Source organism: Homalodisca vitripennis, chromosome 5 (assembly GCF_021130785.1).
Source record: "Homalodisca vitripennis isolate AUS2020 chromosome 5, UT_GWSS_2.1, whole genome shotgun sequence".
Classification (NCBI taxonomy): domain Eukaryota; kingdom Metazoa; phylum Arthropoda; class Insecta; order Hemiptera; family Cicadellidae; genus Homalodisca; species Homalodisca vitripennis.
This window is the reverse complement of record NC_060211.1, coordinates 101788751-101796762: the sequence shown is the minus strand read 5'-3', so window position 1 is coordinate 101796762 and position 8012 is coordinate 101788751.

Genomic DNA, 8012 nt, shown 5'->3' with positions numbered 1-8012 from the left:
GAAACCTTTATTATATTCTAAAAATACTTCTTTGTGTACTCTACAAGCTTACAATAAAATGAATGTGACCTGCTGAACTCCTTTCAGGATCAGGTTTGGTTTTAGAAATTTATCAGAGGATGTAAACATTATCAGTGTTGTAGGGTGTTTTCATGTTGTATGTTTGTATTTGATCTGTGATATATTTTATTACATTATATTCATTCCGTTGTTCATTAATTCTGTTTATGAAATGTTGTGACTTAGTATTTTACATTAAGTTGTTTTAGTGCTACCAACTCCTGTGTTTTATAGGATTTGGAATCTCAACTTTTCAGGTATTAACTGGACAAAGTATCTGACAATTTGTATAATATTTTAGTAATGCAAATTAATTGCTAACGTGATGAAATGTGTTTGTAATACTAAATATATGTATTTCTCTCAAATTTCACAAGTTTTAATGTTTAACAGACATTTAGTTGACAATGAAACTGTCCACATGCAGTATCCTGTTTAATAGAAACGTTAAAACAATATTCAATTCAATAAATTATTTCAAAATCAAAGAAATATTATTCTAGTGATTCTAATAACTTTGTAATACATCTTTTAGTGTTTTACATTATATAATTTTACAAAAACATGTTTATTGCAAATAACTTTGACTAGTTGACATTTTTCTCTATTTTGTGATTGGACAAAGACACTAAATTTTCATCTACAGCTATTTTGTTTTGGTTTATAATATATTCATATAGTAAGATAGTTCAAAGTTAAGCACAAACAAATCTTCAAGTTATAAAATTTAATTTGATTTAATATATTATTACTATACCTTGAATTAAAAGTAATATAATTGTTGTAATCAGTATGAAATTTTAATTCATTTGCGTACTTTGGAATTTATATTAACCTATTACATACAATAAGGTGTTTAAAATATCCTTATATAAAATATTCACAAGCCTGATAAAAAAGTAGTAAAACATTACTTTTTTAAATTTATAGAAGTTCTCTTAACCCTCTTGTAGTTTATTGATGTATGTTGCATTGGTAGTGACCACACTAATACAATATTTTATTGCTGAGATACATTGGCAGTTTGAAATTACTATAAATAGACAGATGTAACTGTGTCCATACTTCACTGAATACCTTATACTCGATACTAGTGTACACTGTGTATTTATCTCTTCTTTCAGCAACGAGTTTTACTGAGTAACAGCTATGGCAACAAAATAGAACTGCTCAAACAGCAGTAAATCTTCTGTTTACTTACATTTTCTGTATAAAAAAAGAAACACAAAAACAGACTTGTGTGTGTATTTTCTGTCATCAGTTTACTTATTTATTTTAACTTTTTCATAAAATAAATAATGTTCTGACATTTATACAATTGTTTCAATACAAAATTTTAATACATCTGACTATACTGTAATTTTTCTATATAATGTAGTGTTTATTTAGTAATATTGGAAACATGAAGTAAAACACGACATTCAATCTGTTTTTCACATTTATAAAATACTTGATTAATAATGTTTACAATAACATGTAAATGATATATGATGTTATAAATAAAATTATGTACAATAGTGCATATTTTATTTCTAATATAATACTGTTAACAATTCAGAAAAAATATTGCACAAATCTTATGAAACTGACTGATCCGTAAGTAAGTATATAGTTAAAACTGTACAGTTAAAACTGTGTTGTATTAAATTTCCAATGGTATATAACAGTTTTACAAAATTTTAAATTTGCTGAAAATAATGTTCTGTAAAAGGTTTGAGCGTTAAAGTAATTAATGATCATTGTTAATGATTGTACATCCACATATATTACATTTATTAATTATTATGTAAAAACTTGATTATATTTTGAAACATCTCGGTACATTCGGCCAGAATAAGTAATATTGTAAATTACATTGTAGAGATATATACATGAGTGTCTCATTAGTTACTAATAAAAGCGCTATAGTTAAATTATTATATGCTTTTTGAAGTGTACCAAATAAATATTGATTTACCTTGATCACTATTGTAGTATACTTCACTAACATGTATTGCATTCCATTGTTTATGTGTTATATTTTAATAAGACATGCACAATTAAAGTTAATACTGCCTGACACGCGAGGCAGGATTCCACACTTTTAATGTATTTTTTGTATTGTACCAAAATACCTCCTGTGTAATTATTAAAGGGCATGTCTCTAAGACATCTCTCTTCTACTCCTCCCTTACATAACTTTACAGTTTCAGTTGATCTTCATCTCAAAGTTTTGAGTCAGTAAATGGATGGTCAAATGTCATATAGCGAAGTTCCCCTATCTGAGCATGTTATATTGTAATAGTTTTGTTTGTGGGTATGTTGTTTAAGTGGTTTCCATGACTTTTGTTTGTAAAGTTAACAGTTTATGTGTGTCACGGAGTATTAATAGGGATTTTGATGTACCTGAAGAATTAATGTAATATACAGGGTGATTCAAAACTAAACGGCAATCTCTCGGGAGCTTATTCTATAGCTAAAAACAAGTAAAAAAGTTCATATAACCATATGCCCGGAAACGCTTCGTTAGCGAGTTACGCCTAGCGAAAGATTTCGCCCGGATTTCAGAACCCTTGGTGAAGTCAGGCCGTATAAAAATGGTAAAGGTAGTTACAAAGATACAAATACGATTGTTTTTTATGTTTTTATATCTGACAAATTTATTAAAATTCGTCCCAGAGCTGTAAATGCAATACTTTTAGAGATATCTTACGTAAAACACAAGAATTGGTGCAAAGAAATAACACATTTTTGTGTTTAACGTAAGATTACTTCCATAAATGTTAAATAAAGGTCATTTTTTTCTTAAACAGATTTGTAGAACATTTAATTCTGAAAAGATTCATGTGAATTACTTAGGAAAAAAATTAATAATAGGTATTGAAATTTAGCTTTATTTAAAAATAAAACAGACGCACAAAAATGCATATTCTTATCTGCATAAAATATTAACTAATGTTTAGGTTGTGAGTAACAGCTGATCATTTATTCTAGACTGAACATTAACATAAAATGTATTTACCTTTATAAAACTGTAATAATCACCTATAATAGTTGCTCAAAGTGTCCTCCGTTGTTAGCAATGCACGTTTTCGCACGACGAATCCACTCTTTCATAACGTTTGGAGCATTCTTGATAGTTTCTGCCGCCTCTGTAATGCGATTATGTAACTCCTCTATGGTGTTAATCCGTTTTGAATAAACAATTGACTTCATCCAACCCCATAAGAAAAAGTCTGCTGGCGTGAGGTCAGGAGAACGTGGTGGCCATTTTACTGGTCCATTTCGACCAATCCATTGTCTACCGTATGTATCATTTAAATAGTTTTTCACATCATTAGAAAAATGTGGAGGTGCTCCGTCGTGCATAAACCATGCATTTATTCTGTTTTGAACAGGAATATCTTCCAAGAGGGTAGGCAGGTTTGTTCTTAAAAAATTTAAGTATGCTACTCCATTAAGTCGATTAGGGAGGAAAAATGGACCAATCAAATTATCACCCAGAACACCAAGCCATACATTGACTGAAAATGTATGTTGAAAATGCCTCGTCGCAGTTTCATGTGGGTTGTCGTACGCCCAAGTATGGGTATTACGAAAATTTACAATTCCATTTCTAGTAAAACAGGATTCATCAGTAACGAGAATACGCCGAAGAAAATACTGATGTCGTAAACAATTTCTTCTTAACCAGCGGCAGAACATCTTCCGTTTATTAAGATCTTGCGGTAATAAGTCTTGAACACGTGTTATATGGAATGGGTACAACTGTGCTTCATGAAGTGTCCGCCATACGCTTGACTGGCAAATATTTAACTGACGTGATAATCGTCTGGTGCTTGTGGTTGGTGATAATTCTACAGCATTTATTATTGCTTGTTCATTATTATAGTTCCTTGCGCTACGTTGACGACCAGTATCTATTCACTTCGGTTTAAAGCTACCAGTTTCTCTAAGTCGTCTCTCCACAGCTTCAAATGTTTTGCGATCAGGTGTTCTTCGATGTGGAAAAGTATCACGATATTCCTGATCTGCAGCTAAACCATTCTTGTTAACTTTGCCGTAAATCAGTATCATGTCCGTATACTCTTCAAACGAATACATACCATTTACATTATCTGCCATTATTTACTAAGATAATTACATACACTTTTATAAAAATATTTAATAAAATATTTTAAAAATAAATATTTAATAAAATATTTTATACACTTGTATAAAATATTTCCAAATAATCACAGGATCTCATAAAATACAATCTTCACACGCCACAATACAAAAACCTCCATAAAGGTTATTCAAATATTACTTCATGAACTTAATTGTTGATCAGCTGATATTGCCAACCTTTGCAAAGAAAATATGACGATAAAAAGTGTTGAATAAATGATCAGCTGTTACTCACAACCTAAACATTAGTTAATATTTTATGCAGATAAGAATATGCATTTTTGTGCGTCTGTTTTATTTTTAAATAAAGCTAAATTTCAATACCTATTATTAATTTTTTTCCTAAGTAATTCACATGAATCTTTTCAGAATTAAATGTTCTACAAATCTGTTTAAGAAAAAAATGACCTTTATTTAACATTTATGGAAGTAATCTTACGTTAAACACAAAAATGTGTTATTTCTTTGCACCAATTCTTGTGTTTTACGTAAGATATCTCTAAAAGTATTGCATTTACAGCTCTGGGACGAATTTTAATAAATTTGTCAGATATAAAAACATAAAAAACAATCGTATTTGTATCTTTGTAACTACCTTTACCATTTTTATACGGCCTGACTTCACCAAGGGTTCTGAAATCCGGGCGAAATCTTTCGCTAGGCGTAACTCGCTAACGAAGCGTTTCCGGGCATATGGTTATATGAACTTTTTTACTTGTTTTTAGCTATAGAATAAGCTCCCGAGAGATTGCCGTTTAGTTTTGAATCACCCTGTATAAAAGTAATGCTTCAAATATAGATTTTAGTCATTCAAAGGTGTATCTTAATATTCATGCACTATTTAAATGTTTCTAAGAAGAAGTTTGTCTAATGGCCTCAAAATATACAAGATCTAAACCTTTTATTGCCTAATATACAAGGTACCTATATTCAAGATTTATCAAGAAAGCGCCAAGAAATTTTACTATCTTCTGAAAATAAGAGAATAGGTCTTTTTTTACTAAGTAAAATTATTAACCGATCAAATATCTATTGAGTGGCTTCTGCCATTCAAATAAACATCCACCTTCATCTCTTGAGTATCGGTGAGAAGTCAGTGAGGCTTTAATTTGTAATGAGTAAAGAATATTATAACTATGTCATTAAAAATATTTAAAAACAAATGTTATTGTGTCCATGTTTAATGTTTAATTAGTTTCAGATCAATCTGATTTACTTTCAGTATCTTCATTCATAGTTCTTACTCTGTTTTGCTCATCTTGTTCAATTTGGCTCCAAATAACCATGTTTTATTTTAATATATCATAAATTGTGTTTTTAATCCTTGTTCTCAACCTACATAAACATTTTCTCATATCTCTATTTTCGTGTCTAAAACTTGTTCAGTAAAATAGTAGACTCCATTTTGATGACAATCTAAAATGCATAATTACACATAATGAGTTACACATAATGCATAATCTAATTAACTAGAAAAGTTTTGCAAAATTTGTTTCAAAGTTTGTACAATCCCCTGTAGCCTTATTTTGATTAAACACATTTAAAATATGTATGATCCAAGTTATGTGAGTTTTGTAGTTAAGTTCATTCAATAATATTTTCAGACTAGATAAAACTGAAGCTTCTAGTAGGTTTGGGCTATAAACATTCATTTTTCAAATTATTTTTTTAAAATATTAAATTCTTTACTCAACAACATAAATGTCATTAACAACAATGACCCTTCCAAAACCTGAGAAATCACTTGGTTGGAATGTTGTAGACAAGGTCACGATATGAAGCCTGAAGGTCAGATCTGTGATTCACTCTGTGTTGGCTAAGTTATTGTGTATGCCTGCTTTTATTGTTCTCTGTTGTAAAGTTCTTTATGATCTTATGACTGTAATACTCAACTCTGTAATGCAGTAATTGAATTTGAATGTATCAAAATGTATTTTTAATTCGTGAATGTGTAAAAATACTATATGTTTATTTTATTGTTGACATTTTATATTTATCATAATTTTGTATGAATATACCTTGCAATGAAAAATTGAATTGGTTTAATATTTTTCCCTTTAAGTTCTTATATTTATAGTAAACATGTATTTGAAGTTAAGAAACTGTATGGATTGTGAATTTGATGATTTAAAAATAAAATGATACTATACATTTCAAATTAACCAAAACAGAAATAATTAAAAGCCAGCAATACTGGCAGCCATCTGATTTTGGCCTCATAAAACCATTGTTAAACTTCACAAACTTTAACGATCTTATTTTTTGTCATAAAATTATGTTTGATGTCTTATTTTAAAAATATAATTAATATGCATCCAAGCACTATTTTAGATTTGTTGGTACTTTTATTGTTATTTCAGGAACAATTCTCCAACTGTTAAAAAATTTGAATATCAAAAAAGTATATACATTACAAGAAAAATTAACCATAATTATTTTACAACTAAATAATGTCTTAACACTTTTTGAGGTGTAACGTTGTTCTTATGGAGAAAACTTGAGGTTGTTTCATTACAGACAGCTCTAAGTTTTGCTTTTAAATCTTTTTATTTACACTTAGACTAGATCATATACATTCTGTCATTGCTGTATAACAAAAAATTAATTCATAAAATTCTTATAATACTCAATTATTATATCATTAGATTCAATATTTTAAAATTATCATTTTAGAATAAAAAATAATCAGAGTCCTGCTAGGGCCATTGATTGTACTTAGTTAACAAAGATTCGTAAGATTCAAGTTTGGACTAATGGCAGCTGACATTTATAGCATAGTTTGATCACGATTTGGTTTAAACTATAATTTAACCAGTTCTGATGGTAGTTAAACAAAAGTTATCTACAATCTTTATCTGAAAGGTTCAGCCTCACAAATGGAGGGCCTGAGTATATGTATGCAACTGTTTGTTAACACATTCACTGCTAAAAGAAATTTTGAAACTGTGTAGGCATGCCAACATTTTTTACCTGTAGACATCATAAGGTAATGCCAGGTACAGCACAACAATTTCAGACAACAAATTCCTCAGAAATGTGACGTTAATGATTATCTGATTGGAGACAACAAAAATGTTCTATTATCCTAAAAGTTCCATTTCACTAAATTAATGTTCATGTCATTTTCATTTACACTACTTACAATAATTGTCAAAGTATTAAAGTTCACACTCACATCACTCAGTTCTAAATCACTGGCAAACAAAAGGCCCTGTAATTAGTTATCCGAAATTGTATTTGGCCCTGCCATTGCAAACCCCAGGGAGCACATACAGTATAATATAACACTAAACAAATTCAGTTACTGAAAACTCCTAGTTACTATACACAGTTACTATTTAGCTCCTGATTCAAATATAATAATATTGAGTTTCTAACAACACGCTACGAAAAGGTCAACTTTCTATACTAGAGGCAAACTAACGTATATTGCAACAATGGTCGAAGATCTCCGATCAGTCAGCAGCACCTGGTGTGAGGTAAAGGAGTTCTAAAGATAAAAGTTGCTGCGAACTCGATAGCCAGCTGGGCAGATCAATTAGTTGTAGTTTTTACAATGGGAGCCTCCTACTATCTGGAATACTCAGACAGGTTCTAGTAGGCATATTCCTGCCAACGATAGGCAAGCGGAGAGCAGATGTTGTGCGGCTATCATGTTGAGTAGAACAGGTACCGGTAGATCGCTAGGCCCAGTTTATAGTTAGGGAACGTTTTGAATCATATCAATAGATTTTCCATTGACTCCTCATGGTCTGAAGAGCAAATGAGATTTACCGATAGTCTCAGATCCTACGTTGATTTAC